Consider the following 24,864-nt stretch of genomic DNA (forward strand, 5'->3'; position numbering starts at 1 on the left):
CATCAGTCCTTCCAATGAACACCCAGGACTGATCTCCTTTAGGATGGACTGGTTGGATCTCTTTGCAGTCCAAGGTACTCTCAAGAGTGTTCTCCAACACCACAGTTCAAAAGCATCAATTCTTCAGCACTCAGCCTTCTTTATAGTCCAACTCTCACATCCATAGATGACTACTGGAAAAACCATAGCTTTGACTAGACGGATCTTTGTTGACAAAGTAATGTCTCTGCTTTTTAATATGCTGTCTAGGTTGGTCATAACTTTCCTTCCAAGGAGTAAGCGTCTTTTAATTTCATGGCTGCAATCACCATCTGCAGTGATTTTGGAGCCCCCCCAAATCAAGTCTGAAACTGTTTCCACTGTTTCCCCATCTATTTGCCATGAAATGATGGGACTGGATGCCATGATCTTAGTTTTCTGAATGTTGAGGTTTAAGGGACTGGATGCCATGATCTTAGTTTTCTGAATGTTGAGGTTTAAGCCAACTTTTTCACTCTCCTCTCTCACTTTCATCAAGAGGCTCTTTAGTTCTTTCTCACTTTCTGCCATAAGGGTGGTGTCATCTGCATATCTGAGGTTATTGATATTTCTCCCAGCAATCTTGATTCCAGCTTGTGCTTCCTCCAGCCCAGCGTTTCTCATGATGTACTCTGCATATAAATTAAATAAGCAGGGTGACAATATATAGCCTTGACATACTCCTTTCCCAGTTTGGAACCAGTCTGTTGTTCCATGTCCGGTTCTAACTGTTTCTTCTTGACCTGCATACAGATTTCTCAGGAGACAGGTAAGGTAGTCTGGTATTCCCATGTCTTGAAGAATTTTCCACAGTCTGTTGTGATCCAGACACTCAAAGGTTTAGGTGTAGTCAATAAAGCAGAAATAGATGTTTTTCTGGAACTCTCTTGCTTTTTCAATGATCCAAAGGATATTGGCAATTTGATCTCTGGTTCCTCTGCCTTTCCTAAATCCAGCTTGAACATCTGGAAGTTCACGGTTCACGTACTGCTGAAGCCTTGCTTGGAGAATTTTGAGCATTATTTTGCCAGCGTGTAAGATGAGTACAATTGTGTGGTAGTCTGAACATTCTTTGGCATTGTCTTTCTTTGGGATTGGAATGAAAACTGACCTTTTCTAGTCTTGTGGCCACTGCTGAGTTTTCCAAATTTGCTGGCATATTGAGTGCAGCACTTTCACAGCTTCATCTTTGAGGATTTGAAATAGCTCAACTGGAATTCCATCACCTCCACTAGCTTTGTTTGTAGTGATGCTACCTAAGGCCCATTTGACTTCATATTTGAAGATGTCTGATTCTAGGTGAGTAATCATACCATCATGGTTATCTGGGTCATAAAGATCTTTTTTTGTATAGTTCTTCTGTGTATTCTTGCCACCTCATCTTAATATCTTCTGCTTCTGTAAAATATACCTTTTGTAAAATAAGTATATTCTCACTGGATTAGAATTAGAAATGAAGGATGAGGAAAATTATACCAAATGGGGAAAATGGGAGTCCAGTGCCCCAGTGGAGATCCAACTGGTGGCTGATGGAGACAGGCCTGGGAAGTTCCTTGTTTGAAATCCAGATAAAGAAAGAAGGAAATAAGAAAGATGTCTTCCCTCTCACTCTGTCCTTTTTGTTTCTATTTTGTGACAATAAAATGGTCTTTCTCAGGGTTCTGCAAAAGGAGGATACTAGTATTTTGTTGTTTAATCTCAGAGTTGATTCTTGCATGTCTGTTTATACAGCCATATCCTTATTTACCAGGGGTACCCAACTAGAATCACAATGAGGTGAAGAAGGAAGAAGAAGAGGAAAAAGAGGAGGACCTTGTCTAGAAAAATACATAGATATTTGTACAGAAGGTAGCGATACACACACACACACACACATATATACACAAACACCCCATATCATATGCCATAGAATCTTACAGGCGAGAAAATTGGAGTGGGTTGTCATTTCCTTCTTCAGGGATCTTTCCGACCCAGGGATTGAACCCATGTCTCTTGTGTCTTCTGCATTGGTAGGTGAATTCTTTACCGCTAGCACCACCTGGGAAGCCCCATGTACAGATATTGGGTTGGCCAAAAAGTTCATTTAGGTTTTTCTGTACCATCTTATGGGGAAAATCTAAACAAACTTTTCAGCCAATCTAATGTGTACATTGTATATACATCCTTATCTTGCTAGAATCTTTTTACATTCTCTCTCTCTGATAGCTACCTTTTTTTTGTACCAGACCAATGATATGGCACATAAAGTGTCTGTTTCTCTATTTGGATACAAAACATGCAATCCAAGAGATCTGGGTGAGGCCTATGGTATTGAGCATGTTGCTAGCCATCCAGTTAGATCCATACGACCTTCACGACCAGCAAAGATCTGAGCAGTGGGGTCCATCTGTGACCTCCCAGCCATGTGTGCATAGTTGAATAAATATTTGATTTCTATGTGTTGTCTTCATGGTAAAGATCTCACATTATGCCTAAGTCCTTGACTGATGGGTTCAATAAATGTGGCTGCTTTTGAATAAATAAAAGGTATAGTTTTTCTTCTGAAAATATGAAAGAATAGATCCAGGTGCTATACGAAAGAATAGATGATAATGAGAGACAGCAGCATAAAAACAGAAAAAAAAATTGAGAAACCATTTCATAAGACAAAATTCTGTCTATTCACATATGAATAAATAAGTTTAAAATTCTAATGAAAAGCCATCAGCTAAAGTTGAACCCATGTTTATAAAACTCTGATTAAGAAGGCAGGGACAGGAACTTCCCTGGTAGTCCAGTGGTTAAGATTTCACCTTCCAACACAGGGGGTGTGGGTTCCACGCTTGGTTGGGGAGCTAGGATCCCACATACCTTGCAGCCAGAGCCCCAAACATGAAGCAGAAACAATATTGTAACAAATTCAATGAAGTCTCTAAAAGTGGTTCATATAAACAAAAATCTTAAAAAAAAAAAAAGGGCAGGACATGTACAAACTTTTTAAAGTTGTACTTTTTAAAGTTGTTTTGCCTGAAATTGTTAGTTTTCAAACAAATTTTGGCACCATCTGAAATTAAGTGTTGGAGAAGGAAATGGCAACCCACTCCAGTGTTCTTGCCTAGGAAATCCCAAGGACAAAGGAGTGTTAGTAATTTAGAAAAGTAATTAATGTGACACTCCTTTAGCTTTTATTATGCAGATAATCAGGTATTGTTTGGGGTTCCCCACAAACTCCATGTAAATATCGCCGCTAACCAAAAGGCAGTGGGAACTCTCTACTTATTGTAGCAAAGTTGTGGACTTTTTTTCCCCTGCAGATAGGCTGGCTGGGAGCACATGGCTAGATGAGGTCCCCAGCAGCATCTGGCCCCATCCCCCATCACACACACACATTTGTGTCCCCCACTTTGCAGGCACCGACACAGACGTCTCCACAGCAGCTGGTGGGCTGTACCCAACCGGCCAGTGTGGGACAAACAGAACGTGTGATTGATGAGAACAGACCCTGGGTCTGTGAGACAAGCAGTTCCTTGCACAGAGCAAAGGATAAGGGTGGACAGTCAGTTTGGGGGCAAGAAGCCATATCCCACCAACATGCAATGCCTTTTCTTTTCCTACACAGCCTGGTATTGTCTGTGTTATAAAGCTGCTCAGTGTCCTTCGCTGCAATATACAAGGCCCAGTCCTGTTGTCTGCGAACAACTCAAATATGAATTTTGAGAGCAGTGGGCATCATTCTCCCACCGACTCTGAACAGATTCCCATTCGATCAGCGGAGGAAGGAACAGAGTGAGATTTTGATGCTTTTTGTTTGTTTGCTTTAAATTTGGTAGCTGGGTCTTCTTGTGCTTAAAATAAGCTTATCTGGGGATATTGAAAACCGAGACCCACAGTCCTTCTCCTGGGTGAAGGCCACATGGTCCAAGAAGTCACGTGGGTCAGGCGGCCAGGATGTACCGTGATTTGGGTGTAGAAGAAGCAGGGCTGGAGGAGGAATGCATTTCACTCCTTTCACCCATGTTTATGGTCCTTCATGAGCTATATGGGCTTCCCTGATGGCTCAGATGGCAAAGAATCTGCCTGCAATGCAGGAGACCCGGCTTCGATCCCTGGGATGGGAAGATCCCCTGGAGAAGTGAATGGCTACCCACGCCAGTATTCTTACCTAGAAAACCCCATGGACAGAGGAGCCTGGCAGGCTATAGTTCATGGAGTCACAAAGAGTCGGACACCATTGAGCGACTGAGCACACATGAGCTATTTGAAGGGACTTCCCTGGTGGTCCAGGAGTTAAGAATCTGCCTTCCAATGTAGGGGACTCGGGTTTGATCCTTGGTCAGGGAACTAAGATCCCACACGCCCCAGGGCAACTAAGCCTGGAGTGCTGCAACTAGAGAAAGGCTGCATGCGGCAACGAAGACCCAGCAGAGGCAAAAAAATATATATATCCAAGATGAGCTTTTTTTGCACAAAGGCCAACCCTATTTTGTTCTTATTAGAGTCTCTTTATTAAAGTAATCATTTAATTTCCAAACTAGGAACCCAAGTTACTTCACAAGGTATAAAGATTAAGATAAACAGATTGGTAGGTGAGCGAGGAACAGAAACGCTTAACTGAAGCTGTGCCAAAGAAAGGGTCTCCGAAATTAATACTAACATTTCTTGTTAGACAAACGTGAAAAATGCAAAAAATAGCCACTTTCAATTTAAAAGAATTTTTGGCCCACATTTCTACTATCCTGTGTGACAACTGTTTTCATTTACTTATGTTCGCGTGCATCTTCCCAGGTGCTGCAGTGGTAAAGACTCTGCCTGCAGTGTAGGAGACACAGATGTGGGCTTGATCTCTGGGTTGGGAAGATCCCCTGGAGGAGGAAATGGCAACCCACTCCAGTATTCTTGCCTGGAGAATCCCATGGACAGAGGAGCCTGGTGGGCTACAGTCCATGGGGTCACAAAGAGTTTCTCATGACTGAGCGACTAAACACACACACATATGTTCTTATTGGATTTTCACCTACAAAAGTAATATTGTAACATCATTGCAGCCATTCTGTAGATATGACATTGTTCTTTTCCATGGCCCAAAAAGCTTAGCAACTTTATCATTCTCAGTAGTAGATAATATTCCATCATATCAATATTTCATGTTTTTTTATCCAGTGCCTATTGCTAAATTTTTAGATTATTATATTCAGTTTTTCACTGTCATAAATAAAACTGCTACAAATTATCAATACATACATCGTTTCTTCTTTTAAATTACTTCATTGAAATAAATTCCAAAGAATGAGATGACAGGGTCAAAGAGTACAAGCATTTTTATGACCTTTGACCTGCATTGATTGCCAAATGCCCTCCAAAGGCATTGTACTAGTTTCTAAAGAATGAAATATCTGCTTCCCCCATGGTCTTATTAGCCTTGAGTTATAGGATTTTCCTGTAGTTTATTTCTCCAGTCTCAATGGATTGAGATTAAATGCTACGCTCATAGGAGTATTATTATAAGTATTAATAGCTGCATAACTTATTGATTACTTAATAACACTTAGGATATAAAGAAAGGAAAAGAAAACAGAAAAAGCAAGCTAAATCAAATACTTGCTTAGTAGTGCTAAATGCCTTTGCACATTAAATATCTGTGAACACTCCAAGCTTCAATACTGAGAACAAAGGAATTGGCCCTGAAAGAGCTAGAATCACTTAGGTACCCCAGAGTCAGATAACTCTAATTTAATTTTATGAATACATTCACACACTCACAAAGCTTGAAACTTTGCTAAAAGATTAAGACTAAGGGAAATGAACGCTAACTTATTTTATCAATGCCTAACGTACTGATTTTAAGCAGCAAAGAATTTTACTCTCTGTGACCTCTTGCAAAGACTTCCAATTATTTCACAGTGGCTTTTCTGTTTTGTTTTGTTTTCCCACTATGTCTCAAGTGATTTTGAATAGGGAGAGGAAAGATAAACGGGTGAAAGTAAAATAACAGGGGCAAGAGTCTCTGGTTCCTTTTATAAATTTTGCATCACCCCCTGGCCCTGTTTTATGAAATACTCTGCAAACACAGAAATGGGTAACTCATTTGTCAATGCACTTTGCAGATGCCGAGGTTAAAAGAAAAACCCCTAAACATCTGATTCTTTGTGACCAGCTCAACTCAAAGACAGTTACTTCTTAAAAGCATGCCTTAGGATTTCTGTGACAGAGTGGCTCAGAGTAGTGTGTGCATGCTCAGTCTCTTCCGTCGTGTCTGACTCTCTGTGACCCTATGGTCTGCAGTCCGCCAGACTCCTCTGTCCATGGGATTCTCCAGGCAAGAATACTGGAATGGGTCACCATGCCCTCCTCCAGGGGATCTTCCCAACCCCAGGGATTGAACCCACACCTCTTACGTCTACCTGCATTGACAAGCGGGTTCTTTACCACTGGTACCACCTGGGAAGCCTGGCTCAGAGTAGACATACTATTAAATATACTGTTGTTATTGTAGAGTTGTAGAGAGAAATCTGCTTCAGCTGCGTGGGCATCCCTTCCTAGCCCCACCACATCACAGCCAGTGTACTTGGCGTTTGTAGCTAGGAGGACAGGAGAACAAGAACATGTAGATTCAATACTTTAAGGCCCCACCCATATTGGTCATGGAAAAGTATAAAGCAGGAAACACAGAGGGTAACTCAAATCCATCCCTACCTTTCATCAGGGCTACCCAGGAGGAAGGGCTGGAACTGAGCCCAGGGCCATCAGAACAGGAAGGGAGTGGCATTTGTATTCACTATTAGATCTCAGGGTGGATGGATCAGCACAAGCTCATGGCTGGACCTGGACCTGCTGACTCCAGTGTGGCTGTGAATTTCCACCCCCATCCCCCTCGCCCTGCTCCCGTCTTGCTTGCTGCTGAACTGTGCCATGGGTGGTGACCCCCCAGTGAGAGAAAGTCTTTCCAGGCACCGTGGGGCTGGGTTAGGGGACAAGTGGGAAGGTCAAGTACTGGGAAGGGTGAACTAGAGAGGCGTGGTCATTTGCCAGAGTGGACCCTTCACTTAGAGAGAGGAATTGTGTGAGCGAGGCCCCTCGGGCTGGGAGAGAGTTTGTTCAAGGAGAGGATCCATCAGTGTCAGGGGCCAATTCAGAACATGGCAGCCCACTGATTTCCATGCCTTAAATTACACATAATGGCTCATCGCTGGGAACCCTGCCTTACCAGGGTAATGAATATTAAGCTGAAATACCTTTATTTAGCTGACAAGAAACCTCCTGACCAGGTCTGCCTGTGAATGTCCACGGGGAAGAAGAAATGAACACAGCCCCTCTGGAGGCTGATCGGAACCAGTAAGTGTTTGACTTCACTCCCTTCCCTTTTATATAAAAGGAGCCTTAATTCTAACTCAGGCAAGATGCTTCACTGGGGCATGAGCCCACTATCTTCTTGCTGGCTAGCTAGCTTCTTGCTTCTAGCTGGCTTACTGAATAAAGTTGTTATTCCTTGCCCCAGTGATTCGTCTCTTGATTATTGGCTCTAGCTTAATCACCCTCATTCGCAGAGTCCCTTCCAAGGCTTGGAAAAGGCCCTAGCACCAACTTGTTCACATGGTCGTGATTTTGTAAAATTCGCATCTGTTTGATGTTTTCACCACAGTCCACAGGGATCACTGTCTCTTTCCTCTCTGCCCCTTTCCCACTCCCCTGTATCTGTCTGTGTTGGAGTGGCGGAGAACATTTGGGGAGATAGCTAAAGGACCTTGATTTGGAGGGTAGGTGTAGTTCAGTGAGATAGACTCGTGTGCTTGGCAGTCACTTTGCTACAGTGAAGATACCAGCCCCTGGGATATGGAAATACCTACTAGGGAAACCCCTGCTGCCAAGTTCCCAAGTGTGGAGTCCCCAAGCAGAGTGACAAGAGACAGCAGAGTCAGAGATCACATCATCATGATACAGATGCATCCTTGGTCCCCAGAATCTCATTGGCAGCGGAGGAGAAGCAAGGTTTTTTGGTTTCTTTAAATTTTTATTTATTTATTGTTTGGCTGGACTGGGTCTTTGTTGCTGCACACCAGCTTTCTCTAGTTGTGGCGAGTGGGGTCTACTCTCTAGGTACAGTGTGCAGGCTTCTTGTTGCCATGGCTTCTATTGCTGTGGAGCACAGGCTCCAGAGCGTGGGCTCAGTAGTTGTGGCACTTGCGGGATCTTAGTTCCTGGACCAGGGATGGAACCCACGTCCCGGTGGATTTTTAACCACTGGACCACCGGGGGACGTCCCAAGACAAGGTCTGAAATGTATCAAGCTAGAAGCAGTCTGTGGAAAAGCATCACAGAGGGGTACCCTAACTTTGTGTTTGTACTTTACCCAGCCTTCTAATCTGTACAAGCTAGATTTGCTTAGCCTGCTCAGGGCTTATCCTGGAGCATCCAAGGGGGAAGCCTGCATCCAGAATGCCATCTTTGTGCTTCATCCCAAAGTGCTGTCATGGAGACACATCCCTGGGCTGCAGGGATGCTGGCTCTGGTCTCCTAGCAGGAGACGTTCCCAGGGGAGCAGCAGCTGCTTGGTCCCTTGGGGACACTGGAACCCAAGAGCCTGATACCTGTGAGCTGTGGTCTGCCTGGTAGCCTTCCTTCCTGGCCACATGGCTGCCTTTGGCCAACAGCTGCTCGTGCGCAGCCCCTCTCCCGAGAATCTGTGTGGCCATTCATCACAGGCCTCCTCTTGGAAAGGCAAAGAAGGTTGCATTATATTAGGTAAAGCTTATCTTTCGCATCTGCCATGATCCACGAGTTTCCCCCCTCTCTCTCCGCCCCCAGCTCCCAGCGCCTCTCTCCTCCCTTCTTCCTCTACCCTCTCTGGTGGGTTTTCAATAGTGCTGTGCTTTTTTTTTTTTCTTTCTCCTTTCTTTCTAGTCAAGACAGGGTTGTCTCTCTGGGTGGAAAAAGGCAGTGTGTTTGTGGAGTGCAGCTGCATTTCAAAGGTACTTTGTTGGCCAGTTATGAATTTGCCTTTGCTAATGTGGGGAAACAGGGAAATGCTTTAGCTTCCCTCCTCCCCCCCCCCCAAACTGAAATTGATGTTATTTCTTTGCCAGTGGTACCCAAGGAAATGTTTTGTTCCATTTCCTCCCCTTTCAGGCTGAGCCCTATTTATGTTCGGAGCTGGGGCCCTGCCACTAAGAATCATTGTCGTTACCACCAGGGTCTGAGCCTGGCCAAATTCAGCAGCTGTGGTTTCATGCCTACCCTCACCAAGGTTTATTTCCTTGACAACATGTTCTTGTTTGGACCAACTTTCTTAGTCTTTCTCTCGCTGTGTTTTTTTTTTTTTTTCCTCCTTCTTTGCGAAACCCCCCTTACAGTTTTGTGGGGCTTAAAACTAGAAAAGAAAAAGCATGTATGTGTGTGCCTCTGTGTGTGTACCTGTGCGTGTGTGTGTGTGTGTGTGTGTGTGTGTGCTTTAGGGGCAATGGGCAGAGGACTAGAAAGGAGATAAAGACCCTAAGAGTGGAAGAAAGGGTACAGGGGGCCGGAGCAAGGGGTGAGCGGTGGGAAGTTTTCACCATAAATAACGGCATTAAATTTGTTATCAATTTGATGGTCACCACTCTTCTCCAATCCCCGCCCCCCCCCGAAACTGAGTAAGACTCACCCTCGGCCCGCCTCACCCACCCTAGCCTTTCAAATGGAATACCTAGGTGGCCCATGGGACCCCTGACCCCTATATCCTGTTCCTTTCTTCCTACCCTGCTACTTTTTCTCTCCGATATAAGGAGAGAGTGAGAGATAATTAACAAAAAACATGGCCCCAGGACAATGAAACAACTGGCCTTGGCCGGCCAGAAATTTATCCTGGCTTTCTAGGTGAACTTTCTTCCATCAATCTTTCCTTTAACCTCCATGTTAGTGGAAGCAATAGGAACACCCCTCCCTCCCCTGAGCAAATGCTTTCTTTTGACTGGAAACAAAAAAGGGGGCTCAGCGAAGGCCGAGGTGAAATCTGGGTGGTATGGGGCACCGCACAATGGGGCCGCTGTGTTTTACAATGGGGAGGGGCGGGCGTGACTGGTCTGATGATGGAAACAGTTCCCCCCACTCCCCGATTCAGGCCTACAAACGCATCTTCTGTTCCACACGGAGCCGGACAGAAAAGAGAAAAGTGACAAAGAAAAGGGGAGGGGGCGGAATTCAAACAAAACACGTGAGGCTGAAAAATCTCCCTGCTCCTACATGGCCCCTAGAAAGGAAACTCATCGGAGAGGCTTCGGGACTGCTCGGGGCCACATCTGAATAGCTCTAGCTGGACTCTGATTTATCGATGGCGCTTAAGCGACACGTTAGAGAAAGGCTCGGGGGATCTTTTGTCTTCGGCAGAAAGGACAATGGGCCACAAGGGCCCGGATCTCTTGGGATGCTCTCAGGGCATGCCTTCCTCTTGCCCTCTCCTCTCTGCAGACGCCAGCGGCAGTAAAAACGATTGGTGGTGTGTCCGGAAGAGCTGGTGACAAGGCCGGGCCACTCGAGGTCTCCTTAAGAGGGTATTATGGTCAGGGAAAATATTTGCGCTGTGAAGATGGCACACTCCATTTTGTTAATGGCTCTTATCCATGTGGGATAATCGCTACCCTCCCCGCTGCCCGGCTGTCAGGGGTGCAGCCGTAGCCAATTCACAGCGCCCTCGGAGAAAGCCCCTTCTTGGCCGCAACCAATACGGAAACATTGTGTTCACCTCCTTGAGCCCAGGGGAAGGTGACCACGAGGGCAGCTCCGAGCTGCAAATTACCATTAAAACAAAACTGCGTAGAGCCTTCTCTGCCCTGGGTGGGTCCCCGTCCAATAAATGATGGCTGGACCAAGAGGGGGACCCCAGGAGAGACTGGGCAGTGGGGAGTCCCTTCCCCTTGGGGCTGGGAGTGGAAACGGCTGAAGGATCAGGAGTCTGGGAGGATAGCCTGGAGAGTCCATGAGGTTCATGGGTTGCCTTGGAGAGGCGAGAGGGAGATCGTGCCATCTCACACGGTTGCTAAGTCAATTAAGTCGGGCCCTTTGTGGCCCAATACCCACCTCTTCCCGCACATCTTCATCTGCCAGGCTCCAGTCTTAGCCATCATCCAAAGGAACGGAGAGAGGAAGGGAGAGGAGAAAAGGAAAGAAAAAGAGAGAGAGCCAGATAGAGGAGGGAGGAACACAGGGAGGGAGGAAGAAATAAGGAAGGAAGGCAAAAGAGAGAGGCTTGGAGAGAGAATAAAGAGAGAATCAATGATAATGGAAAGGTGGAAAATGCTGACAATTGGTCAATCTGGGTGAAACACAGAAAGTGAGGAAAGAAATGTTCACGTATTGAGATGTAAGAAAGTCATCCTGGCTTATACATGAGTTAATTTGAATTTCATGCTAACTAAACCAGCCCCTTTGTGGTCTAATCAAACATACATTGTACATCTTCCCTACTTATTAAAGAAAAAAGCACACTGACCAGAGGTTAAAAAAAAATGTCTATGTTAAAAGTAAAGATTAAATGCCTTCCTTCCTGGGACACCAAGGCTGATTCTCCTTCAGTGATAAGACTCCCTTCCCAGGTGGCAAGGCCGTGCTCACTCAACTGTGTACATGCTGTTAATGATTTTAATGATTTTAAACCCTGTTAATGATTTTAAACCCTGAAGGAATGTATCCCCGACTTGTTTGATATTCCTTTTTCTGACAAGATAGAAAACCATGCTTCTTGGAGCAGCTTCCCGGAGGTATCTAACAGGCTGTCTTCTGGGTTATAGTCCTCTGTTTGCTCAAATAAAAGTCTTTTCTATCTGTATTATAGATTGTTAATTGATCATTTTTGTTGACAGAAGAAAGGAAGGAGGAGAGAGACAGATACACAGAGAGAGACAGAGAAGGGAGGGAAAGAAGGAAGGAAGGAAAGAAAGGCCACCATTCTTAGCTGAAAATGACGGAAGACCAGTTTTACTAAAAACGGGTTCTTCATTCTTGCTCTGAAGATGTGAGCTCTGTCTCTATAACCTGCTAATACCAAACGGATGCTGGGAGTGGTTTAGTCGCTAAGTTGTCTGACTCTTGCAACCTTATGGACTGTAGCCCGCCAGGCTCCTCTGTCCATGGGATTCTCCAGGCAAGAATACTGGAGTGGGTTGCCATTTCCTTCTCCAGGGGATCTTCCCAATCCAGGAATTGAACCCAGGTCTCCTGCATTGCAGGCAGATTCTTTTACCAACTGAGCTACAGGGGGCCATCAACAAATAATGGCATCATCGTGTACATGTCAGACTCCTTGTAACCAGCACCTGTATTACATTGTTTACCCAAATTAATTCCAGAGTAGTGGATAACATTTTTTCCTCTGTTAAAGCAAAAAGTTCTCAAGACTATCAATCATTCTTCCTCAATTACATTGCATACATCCTTGGTTTGACACAGAAGATACCAAATTGAAATGAATTCTGTTGGCTCAGGGTCAAGTGAAATAGAATGAAAATGTCCTGTAAACCATACAGCACAAGGCAGGCACAGGCCAGTTTTCCTTCCACTGACTGTGTCCCCAGGCTGCACGACCCAGGCCATGCTGGTTTGGAAGGTCTGGTGTCTGCCATCACTTTTGCAAGCTACCTTCACTTTGCTTTGCTGTCTCTGTTGGCTTGTGAAACCAGATTACCATGTCCGTTGACAAGATCCTTGAGTGACGGTCAAGACTCCAGCTTTGTGACCCTGGACAAATTATGTAACATCCCTGTGCCTCAGCTTCCTCCCCTGCAACGTGGAAATGGAAACAGTACTTACTTTGGGGCACTGTTGAGAAGATGAAATAAAATAACACATCGAGTGCTCAGAGCAGGGTCTGAAGTATAGTAAATACACACTAAAATATTAGTTATTATTAAAATGATAATCTAGCATAACTAGAAAGGAAGGAATTGTCTGATGAGTAACGGGCGCGGATTTCAGCGCCTGCATTTTGTATAATAAGAAGGTCTTTAGTATTTGCTGGCTTGCTTCTGACTTCTTGGTGTGGTTCTCTTCCATATGGTTGCCTACCTAGGTAGCTGCCTTCAGAACATTCAAAACCGGCGTCTCAGCCCTCCAGGGCTGGACTAGTCTCATCAGTTGAGGATGTTTTCTAAAGCACCAGCTCCAGACATGTACCCCTCCTGTGCTCCTCCTGCGTTCACCCCCACATTTGTGTTTCACCGCGAGCAGTAAGAATAACAATGATCACAACGACCGCCCCTCATTTAGCGCCCGCCCTGCGCCAGCCACGGTGCTCAGTGCTTTATCTACATCCTGAGTTCTGCAGCCTCACTGCTGGGTTTTCTCTGAGAGTCCATAGGTGCTGGAGACACATTCATTTTCCCATAAGAGACTGACCCCTGGGAGGCAGAGACATGCTCGGGATCACCCAGCCGGGTATGAGCACCCATGTCTCCTGACCCTTGTTAGGCGCTGTGCTACCACATTATGCCATATTCTTGGTCGGCCTCCTGGTTTCACTTGTAGTCTCACTTGTGCTGTGTGCTAAGTTGCCTCAGTCACATTCGACTCTTTACAACCTCTGCCAGGCTCTGTCCATGGGATTCTCCAGGCAAGAATACTGGAGTGGGTAGCCATTACCTTCTCCAGGGGATCTTCCCGACCCAGGGATCGAACCTGTGGTTCTTACATCTCCTGCACTGGCAGGCAGGTTCTTCACTACTAGTGCCACTTGGGAAAAGTCTCTTCAGTCGTTTCCAGCAGTCTCACTTAAGGCACGTCTTTTCTGAGCACTTTGGTAAAGCAAAGCAGAAGGCACGTGGGGATGGCTCAGGGTTGGGAGGGGTTGGCTGGAAAGTTGGAGCTCAAAGGTAAGGGGATCATTACCCCAACACAGAACATGGACTCCCCTGCCTTGGGGCACCCAAAGGATAATTCTCAGAGGAGTAGAGGAGGGTGACCCAAGTGACCTTCACTCTTCCTCAAGCTTACCTTTTAATTGACTAAATAATTTGGTTTTGCTGATAATGCATGATTGCTCTAAATTAATCTCAAGTGCCAGAAAGAACCACCAGTAAAAGCTTCATAGATTCATTCATATATATATGTATATATTTAAAATAACACACAAACATGTGAAAGGGATCATGTACTTGAAAACCCTTTGTTCTATTTTGTTTCGTTAGCAACAGACTGTGATGTTCACTAACATGGACTCTGGAGTTTTTATGCCCTCATAGGGCTGTTGTAAAAAGTGAGTCAGTTAATATCTGTAATAAAATATTTGCAATAGCATCTAGCACACGGACAGTATTAGAAATACAAAGGGAATTTTGTCATGAAAACAAAACAAAACCTGGTTTCATATATCAACACATTAGCTTTCATCTTTGCTTGATCAAGAACTGCATTATATTCCACCTTATCCTTATTTATTGGATGAGTTTCCTAACGATGGACATTTAGGTTTTTCCAACTGTTCTGATTATAAACAATGATGCAATAAACATCCATATATACAGATATATGTTTTAATACCTGTCCTAATATTTCCTTTAAGTAATTTCCTTAGAGACAGAGATGCTGAATCAAAGACAAACAATATTGCTAGATTATAATCCAGAAAGGTTAGATGAAATGGTTTTCTCACTATGGACTATGAAACCATTTATTCTTTGTCAGCGTCGGTATCCTACAAGAAAAAAAAATGAGGTCTCATTTTGACTTGTATTCAGTTGGTTAAAAGAGTTGAGTGTGTTTTCACATGTTTTGTTTATATCCTCTGCCCCTTATTCTATTATTAAAATTACTATCACTTTGTCCCATACGTTACAAGAATTTTTTTCTAGCTGGTAGTCTGTCTTTTAACTTTGTTTTCTGCCCCTTCTGCCATATAAAAGCAGGGGTGGTGGAAATGTCCTGGAGACAGCCACCACTTCAGCAGTGATAAATAAGCCTAGTCTTGATTCATGAGTATGCATCTTCTGAGCAGAGAGCACAGAGGGCAAGTGTCATTCCAAGCAAATAGAAGATCAGGTTGGGTTCCAAGTTGATTACAAAATAAACTGAAACGATTTTTTTCCTGTCGTTGAAAGTCAGATGAAATTTATCACCCGAGTCCTTGTACAGAAATGCTAGGTCCCCTTCTGTTCCTATCCTCTTCCCTACCCATCCCCTCTCCCATCCTACATGGAGGTGGCAGCAGCAGCATGCCTGGTGTCCAAGAAGCTGGGCACCGTGGGTGGGGTGGGCAATGGATGTGGTAAGCAGGGAAAGTTGCCCAAGTGGTGTAGAGACTGGTGCCACTAAACCAATATGTCAAATGACTGAGCAAATGAGCAAATACACTGAGGATGGTGGAAAGCTGGTTTCTCACGGTCAGAGAATGGATTTACAAAGATGTTAATGGAGAAAGCTAGAAGGAGGAGAATTAGAACTACATTTTAAAATAATTTTAGTATGTATATTTACATATTTTACTCATGTATATATAATACAAACATACACTATATATGTATATTATATATACACACGTATTGAAAGGGAAATAGTTATAGATGTATATGTACCCTTGCACATGTATATACTTAATAATTCTTCCCCTGTGATAATGATACCTCAGTAACAATAAACCCACTGAGTACCCAGATCCTACCTGGTAAATACTCCTACACCAAAAAGGAACAAAATATCTGTGGGGAAGGAGTGATTCAGGGCTGGGACAGAGAAGGTGTAAAGTGAGCCTAGAATACCTTATTGTCCCACAAAGTGATGAAATGCTCAAAAAATGATGAAAACAGAGGTCAGCTTGAACCAGCTCCCAGTTGGCCAAAGCTAGGACAACTGAGGGTCAAAATAAACAATGAGACTATCAGATTAGTATCCACTGAATAAAATACATTAACTGATATAAATAAATGAGCCAATAAACAAATGAAGAGAAAGATTTTTCTTTATAACAGAATGCCAACTAACAAATGTAGAAGGAACAAATCATCCATCTGGCAAGGGGATTATATCTACAACATATAAAGAGTTATTGTGACTTAATAATCAAAAAGACAAATAAATCAATTTAAAAATATTTGTAAACTATGTGACCAACAACAAGGGATTCAACTCCAAAATTTACAAACATCTCATGCAGCTTGATATAAAAAAAAAGGCCCAATCATAAATGGGCAGCAGACTTAAATAGACATTTCTCCAAAGATCACATACAGATGACTAAGAAGCACATGAAAAGACGCTCGACATTGCTAATTATTAGAGAAATGCAAATCAAAACTACAATGAGATATCACATCACACCAGTCAGAATGGCCATCATCAGAAAAAAAAAAAACTACAGACAGTAAATGTTGGAGATGGTATAGAGAAAAGGGAACCCTCCTACACTTTTGGTGGTATGTAAACTGGTACATTCACTACTGAGAACAGTATAGAGGATCCTTAAAAACTAAAAACAGAGCTACTGTATGATCTAGCAATCCCACTCCTGGACATATAAAAGAGAAAACTTTAATTAAAAAATATGCATGCACCCCAATGTTCCCTGCAGTGCTGTTACAATAGTCAAGACACTGGAAGCAACTTAAATGTCCATCAGCAGATGAACAAATAAAGAAGATGTGGTACATATATACAATGGAATATTACTCAGCCACTAAGAACAATAAAATAATGCCATTTGCAGCAACATGGATGAACCTGGAGATTATCATACTAAGTGAAGAACGTCAAAGACAAATATCATCATATGATATCACTTAAATGTATCTAGAATCTAAAAAAAGATACAAATGACTTTATTTCCAAAACAGAAACAGACTCCCAGACTTAGAGAACAAACTTTTGGTTACCAAGGAGAAGGGGAGGCGGAGGGATAGACTGGAGCCTGGGATTGACATACACACACTGTATTTAAGATAGATAACCAACAAGGACCTAAGGTATAACTCAGGGAACTCTGCTCAATGTTCTGTAATAACTAAAACAGAAAAAGAATGCATGTGTATAACTAAATCACCTTGCTGCACACGTGAAACTAACACAACATTGTTAATCAACTATGCACCAATATAAACTAAAAAAAAAAAAGGACCAGAGTAGATATGTTATGAATTGAATTGTGTCCCTCCAAAAATGTATTTTGAAATTCTACCCCCTGGTACCTCAAAAATGTGACCTTACTTGGCAACGGGCTTGTTACAGATGCAATCAGTTAAGATGAAGTCAAACAGGAGTAGGCATCGTATGCATGCTCAGCTGCTCAGCCGTTTCTGACTCTTTGTGACCCCGTGGACTGTAGCCCACCAGGCTCCTCTGCTCCCTTGGAATTATCCAGGCAAGAATACTGGAATGGGTTGCCATTTCCTCCTCCAGGGGATCTTCCTGACCCAGGGACTGAGCTCTCATCTCCTGCGTCTCCAAACAGGAGTATGGTGGGTCTTAATCCATCTGAGTGGCGTCCTTATAGGAAGACAGCCATATGAAGACAAAGACACAGGGAGAAGGCCACGTGAAGATGGAGGCAGAGATGAGAGTGACAAGCCAAGGGATGCCAGGAGTTTCCAGTCATCACCAGAGCTCACAGAAAGCTCACAGACTCTCCCTCAGGGTCCTCAGCAGGAACCAACCTTCCCAGCTCCTTGATTCAAGCCCATTGTCACTCTTGACTCTCACAAGCACTCTATGGGATGGATACACTTACTACCTTTGCTTCATAGATGCATAAAAGGAGGCTTAGAGAAGCTAAGAAACTTGGCCAAGTTCACACAGCTAATGAGTGAGGGAACCGAGATTCAAAGGCAAGTCAGCTTGGTCTGGAACCCAACTTCATTACCACCACCATCCAGCTCTTTATGCAGCAGTTCAAGAAATTATTTTCATCTGTAGAATAGTTTGCAGATTATTAACCATGCACCCAGAGCCAGGCTAGGATCAAAGAATCCTATGATGGTCCCAGCCCTAAATAGAGACCCAACTTTCTAGTTGAAGAGATTAATCAAGGGTCCAAAGGATTCCAGTGCTCCCTTCCCACCATTCCCTGCAACTACATCTCGGAAATACTCAGTCTGGGCAGCTCTTCCCAGTTACATCTGTAGCCTCCCCCCCTCTTTTCCCCCCTTGTTGGAAGGTCTTTAGAGTTCTCAGGCTGGAAGGAGAGGGAGTGCTAACTCCATGGTTTTCACAAAGTGGCTGATTCTGTGGCAATGACAAGCCATAAGCTTTGTTTTAAACCATCTCCTTCAAAGCAGTGTGCTGTACTTAGTCACTCAGTTGTGTCCGACTCTTTGCAACTCTATGGACTGCAGCCCAGCAGGCTCCTCTGTCTATGGGATTCTCCAGGCAAGAATACTGGAGTGGGTTGCCATGCCCTCCTCCAGGGGATCTTCCCAACCTAGGGATAGAACCCAGGTCTCCCTCACTGCAGGCGGATTCTTTACCAACTGAGCCCCAGGGAAGCCCAAAGTTGTATGAAGGTTGTACTCTTCCTGGAGCAGAGGCATTCTGGGAAAAGGCTTCCTGGAGCTGTGGGAGTGGTTTGGCAGGATTAATAAAAGATACAGCCAAAGTGTGGGTAAAGAAAGATGGCATCAGAAGCCTTCTTGGGAAAGGAACAAGAGGTGAGAATGCAAAGAAGAGGTAGGGAAAAAGAGTTCAGGTACTGTAACCACTCAGGCTTTCGAACTGTGGTGCCAAAGACTCTTGAGAGTCCCTTGAACAGCAAGGAAATCAAATCAGTCAATCCTAAAGGAAATTAACTCTGAATATTCGTTGGAAGGACTGATGCTGAAGCTGAAGCTCCTATACTTTGGTCACTTAATGTGAAGCGCCAACTCATTGGAAAAGATCCTGATGCTGCAAAAGATTGAGGTCAGGAGGAAAAACGGCCAATAGAGGACGAGATGGTTGGATGGCATCATCGACTCAATAGCATGAGTTTAAGCAAGCTCCAGGAAGTAGTAAAAGACAAGGAAGCCTGGCATGCTGCAGCCCATGGGGTCACAAAGAGTTGGACACAACTTAGTGACTGAATAGTACAACTGCTCAGGCAAGGGGACCCTGGGTTTTCCAATGAGCATGTAGATGAAATCCTCAGATTCCCTAGGTCAAAGCCCAGGTCCTCTCCACATGCACTTTTGGTGCCTCACACCTGCCTCCGCTTTATCACACACACAGGTTTTTGCTCTTTTATTCACTTCTCTCCATCTAATCTACCCCCTGTTTTAGAGTGATATATTCCAAACACAGGAGAAAAAAAATCTCAGAAAATAAAATAACAAACCTCCGTGGACTTGACATTGAAATGTAAAAAAATAATTACATTTTGGGCTTCCCTGGTGGCTCAGTGGTTAAAGAATCAGCCTGCCAATACAGGAGACACAGATTCCATCCCTGATCCAGGAAGATCCCACATACCGTGGAGCAACTAAGCCCATGAGCCACAAAACTGAGCCTGGGAGCTGAAACTATCGAGCCTATGTGCCATGAGTACTGAAGTCTGCGTGCCCTGGAGCCTGTGCTCTGCAACAAGAGAAGCCCCTGCAATGAGAAGCCCGAGCAATGAGTAGCCCCCACTTGCCACAGCTAGAGGAAAGCCAGCGCAGCAATGAAGACCCAGCACAGCCAAAAATAAATATTAATAAATACACAAAATTATCTTTTAAATGGTGACATTTTGTCTCATTGCTGGAGATCTTTCCAAGATAGGGAACATTCTAGATCCTGTGGGTGCATCTTTGGAACCCCTCCTTGGTCTTGTTCTTGCTCCCCCCCCCATTCCTCCAACCTGCAGGCTATTATGTGTCCTCACTACTCCGGAGATGTTCTTCTGTTGTCTCCTGATATTCATTTCTGCTAATGTGATGTCTATTCTCAGCCTAAGTTTTTTTGGTTTTGCTTTTTGGTTTTTTTTTACTATTTTGTTTATTTATTTATTTTTGGTTGTTCCGGGTCTTGGTTATTATTCGATCCTTTCTCTAGTTGCAGAGAGTAGGGGCTACTCTTTAGTTGCAGTGCATGGGTTTCTCAACGTGGTGACCTCTCTTGTCGTGGAGCATGGGCTCCAGGGCATCTGGGCTTCAGTAGTTGCAGCATTTGAGTTCAATAGTTGTGGCTTCCTGGCTCTGGAGCACACGCTCAATGGTTTTGATGCACAGGCTTAGTTGCCCCACTGCATGTAGGATCTTCCAGGATCAGGGATCAAACCTATGTGTCTCCTGCTTTGGCAGGCAGATTCTTTTTCGCTGAGCCACCAGGGAAGCCCTATTCTCAGTCCAAGTTTTATTCCTATTCATCTTCTTTCTAAAATCTTGTAAGACTCTTCTCTTTATCTCTGTCTCATTATGTTACACTTAAGTGGGGATTTACTGATGGATGGACGTTGGTACAGCATTTACTGTGCACTTGCTAGCTGAGGATTTCTGTCTCTCTTTAACTATGAACATTCTCCCCTGTATTCTTCTGAAACACCCAAATACCCATTGGAGCCTCTCAATCCATTTTTCAGATGGCTTAATTGCTCTCACATATTTTTATTATTTTTATCTCTCTGAGATGCATTCTCCTCTGACTTCCCACAATTTCAGTTTGAAGTTGTTGATTAAGAATAACGTGGGAGGCTTTCCTTTTCCAGTAAGCGGCCTGAGGTGACTTCTAAAAATGGTGCGCTACTCACTCGACCCAGAAAATCCCACAAAATCATGCAAATCAAGAGGCTCAAATCTTCATATTCACTTTAAGAACACTCATGAAACCGCCCAGGCCATTAAGTGTATGCATATCAGAAGATCCACCAAATATCTGAAGGAGGCCACCTTAAAGAAGCAAGGTGTGCCATTCCATTGTCACAGTGATAGAGTTGGGAGGTGTACACGGGCCACACAGTGGGGCTGGACCCAGGGTCAGTGGCCCCAAAAGAGTGTTGAATTTTTACTGCACACGTTCAAAAATGTAGAGAGTAATGCTGAACTTGAGGGCTTAGATGTAGATTCTCTGGTCATTGGGTACATCCAGGTGGACAAATCCCCAAGATGTGGTGCAGGACTTAACAGAGCTCATGGTTGGATCAACCCATACAGGGCTCTCCCTGCCACATTGAGATGATCCTTAGTGAAAAACAACAGATTGTTCCGAAACCAGAAGAGGAGGTTGCACACAAGAAAAAGATATCCCAGAAGAAACTGCAGAAACAAAAATTTCTGGCCTGGGAATAAATGCAGCAAAAAACAAATGCAAGTAAAACTAAAAAAAAAAAAGAACACAGGAGATGGTTTAATCCACTTGCAGTGTTTGGTGGCAATTGTTATATAGCAATTGCTCTAATTTATATAGTCAGATAAAGCATTTTTCACAGAAAACAAGAACACTAAATAATAATCACATCAGAGACCTAAGAATATTTCACTTATACGTGCCAAACAACATCTTAACAAGATGTGTAAAAGGAAAGTAAAGATAAATATAAGGAAAAATATAAACTGAAACATATCTATAGCTAAATGAAAATCCCAGAAAATAAAGAGAATTAGGCCAACAATTAATTTTAGAAATCATAGAGAGTAAGACAAAACTGACACATATATTTGTGTCTGTGTGTTTAGTTGCTAAGTCTTGCCCAACTCTTTGCAACTCCACGGAGTGTAGTCAACCAGGCTCCTCTGTCTATGGGATCTCCCAGGCAAGAATACCAGGGTGGGTAGCTATTCCCTTATTCAGGGGATCTTTGCGACCCAGGGATCGAACCCAGGTCTCCTGCATGATTCTTTACCATCTGAGCCACCAGGGAAGCCCCACTGCTTGCACGGTTGGCCCCTAGATCCTTTTTTTTTTGATAGACCTGGTAAATCTCCTTGATTCTAGTCTGTCAATGAACTCTGAAAAGTCACTTCCCTTCAGTTTGGAATTCAAAGGACCAATTGGTATCAGATCATCTTGAGGGATGCTAGTCCCAGAGACACATTTATTTGCCCAGCCTAGAGAGCCACACTCTGGAGAGCATTGCTGTTCATAGGTCAGTAGGGAGAAAACAAGGAACAGAGAAGAGGGAAGTCTTAACTCATGTTCACAACTGAACAGATTTTTTTAAATTGCAAGTAACATCCATTCAGTTTCTCTAATCAGCTTCAAAGGCCTTGCAAGGCTCCCTCTACCATTGTGGGGCTGGTAATAATACTGTGTCACAACTAATTACCGCTTAATAGCCATCGTGGATGCAAAGTCTCCAGTTTAAAAGCCAAGTCGATTTCTTCCCACATTCAGACCTCAGCTGCCCCTGAATGGTGGAGATTACAGGAGGTAATACCGGCGTTATTTCTACCTGCTGTAGTCCATCAGCTCCATCTCCAGCTGAGTGAGCTGCCCCCCTCCCCCTTGGACGAAGATTACTTGTCATTAAAATGCTCAGGCTCATGTCGGCTCTCTTTTTACAATCTGGATGTTGCCTACACTTTGAGAAAGGTTTTTGAAGGCAGATTAGCAGGATTAGGAAAGGTTCACATATGTTCAGCCTCACTCTTGGTATTCAAGACATCACAACCCTGCACCACCCAGGAAGTTCGAGAAAACGGAGTAAGCCCAGGCGGGCATGGGGGAGGGGAAGAGAAAAGGGAAGGGAGAGGGGGAGGGAAGCAGGGCAACTCTCCCCCAACAATGCAAAGCTAGTGTCAGATGCAAACCTGGGAATATTGAATATTAGCGAATTCCCAGGCAGTTCACTAGAATTTTGGAATTTAGCTGTTTCACTTTCATTTCTGGTGTGATTTTTTTTTCTTTCTTTGAGAACCTGGCTAGTGTAAGGGAGGGGAGATGTCAGAGGCAGAAGTCAGCATTGTGGCCTTTATGCAGGTTCTAAGAGCCACGCCTAAACGAGTGCTGTTCCTTGGCATCCCCTGTCCACTTTTTCTCGCCCTATCTGCTTTCCTGAAAACACTGAATGGAACAGGAGTCATGGTTCCTGTGAGAAAGCCCATCCCTGAGTTGGGCTATTTCACTGAGTTGTTGTTCTTGTTGAATCACAGTCATGTCTCTTTGTGACCCCATGGACTGAAGTATGCCAGGCTTCCCTGTCCTTCACTATCTTCAGGAGTTTGCTCAAACTCATGTCCATTGAGTTGATGATGCCATCCAGCCATTTCAATCTCTCTGGATTCTTCTCCTCCTGCTTTCAATCTTTCCCAGCATCAGGGTCTTTTCCAATGAGTCAGCTCTTCACATGAGGTAGCCAAAGTACTGAAGCTTCAGCTTCTGTGTCAGTCCTTCGGGGTTGATTTCCTTTAGGATTGACTGGTTTGATCTCCTTGCTGTCCAAGGGACTCTTGAACTCTGATTAACCTGAACTGATCACTCATCTACTCCCTTGGGATGCCATGCTGGATACCAAGAGGAGGCAAAAAGGGTATGAGAAATAGCTGGGTAGTTTTAGAATCTCCCCAAATGTCCCCACAAAGTAGAACTAAACTAGGAGAGCTAAAGAGCCATGGAGAGGATCTATAACAATGATGATGCAATCCCCCCAAACATCAAAAGTAACAGGTCTGGACGGAGCCGTCAAAGGTGAAGAACTATGTGGTAGTAGTGAAACAGGAGGTAGATCGGGCCCCCAGGGTAAAGCAAGTGGAGATTCCTTCCCTATGGACTGGGCTTCCTTGATAGCTCAGTTGGTAAAGAATCCACCTGCAATGCAGGAGACCCCAGCCTGATTCCTGGGTCGGGAAGATCCACTGGAGAAGGGATAGGCTACCCACTCCAGTATTCTTGAGCTTCCTGCTTGCAATGCAGGAGACCTGGGGTCAATTCCTGGGTTGGGAAGATCCCCGGGAGAAGGAAAAGGCTATCCACTCCAGTATTCTGGCCTAGAGAATTTCAGGAACTGTACAGTCCATGGGGTCCCAAAGAGTTGGACACAACTGAGCGACTTTCACTTTCCCTTTCCCTATGGACTGAAACAGAGAATAGCAGGACAATTAAGGGAGGAGGCTGGGCCCCACCCAGACCACATATTTTTTCATTCCCAAAGTCAAGAGACCTCCCCAACCACACATACTCAGAAAAGCTCCATGGAGGTCAAAGGGGAGTGGTGCTAACTAAGGCCAGGCCAGTCAGATGTCTTTCTGATAATATCTACCTTGGCTAAGAGATGCATGCGCACACATGGGAGGATCCTGAGATATATCAAATATGGACTGTGAACTGGGCAAATCAAAATGATTGGCCAAAGAAACCCAGAATGAATGCCCAATAGAAGTACTTCAAACTTCCACAAGGGCGTGACCCAGGGACTCTCTCTCTCCCCCTAAGTCTGCCCATGTGTCTACCCATATGTATGGTACATTTTTTCCTCTTGATGAATATGCTACTTGATTCACTACTTTCTGTCTTTGTGGAAATTCTTTTTTGCAAAAGCAGAAGCCAGGACCCTTGTTACTGTTCATGGCTAGTGGCCAGGATCTGGTGCTCTTACCACCATAACCCAGCCCAATCTCTGGCTGGGAATCCAAGCCCGGCTCCAAGCCTTCGCAGGCCAAGGCCACTCAGGACCTGCAGCATCAGGGCTGGGAGAAAGAAGGGAAGAAAACTGTGGTTCTGAAGATGAGGATGGGGAAATTACAAAATCACCAGTGTATTTACTGGAGGGCACAGCAAGCCAATCTGGGTAGAGCAACTGAAACCAGGAGAGGGTTCTACAAACTCAATACGTGGTTAAGTACAATGGGACCCTGATCCAATAGCCTGATGGTGTTGGAGTGGGTTGGGCCCTCTCTACTCTCAAAGTGACAAACCTGCATCTCATACAAAGCTGTGCACTGAGGAGCATCTGCGCAGAAAGACAGAGGCAAGGAACAAAGATCCAGACCAATGGGCTGAAGTCGCAGAGCAGAGGAGGCAGCTCTGGAAAAG

The 24,864-nt window shown here is 44.3% G+C and overlaps 1 long non-coding RNA gene across 3 annotated transcripts in view; it reads left to right on the top strand.

The window, feature by feature from the left end:
• The window catches only part of LOC145532859 (uncharacterized), a 43,723-nt gene that overhangs the window by 11,393 nt on the left and 7,466 nt on the right, over positions 1-24,864 (top strand). Inside the window, exons 6-7 of one of the 3 annotated variants that reach the window (XR_014073668.1) lie at positions 3,617-3,783; positions 7,263-12,823. The exons of 1 other annotated variant lie outside the window; for it this stretch is intronic. This is a non-coding gene — a long non-coding RNA (uncharacterized LOC145532859). Of the gene's footprint in view, positions 1-3,616; positions 3,784-7,262; positions 12,824-24,864 lie in introns of those variants that run through there. One more of the 3 variants, XR_014073671.1, reaches the window with a different exon arrangement.

Source organism: Giraffa tippelskirchi, chromosome 2 (assembly GCF_054371585.1).
Source record: "Giraffa tippelskirchi isolate mGirTip1 chromosome 2, T2T-mGirTip1v1.2.pri, whole genome shotgun sequence".
NCBI classification, from domain to species: Eukaryota; Metazoa; Chordata; class Mammalia; order Artiodactyla; family Giraffidae; genus Giraffa; species Giraffa tippelskirchi.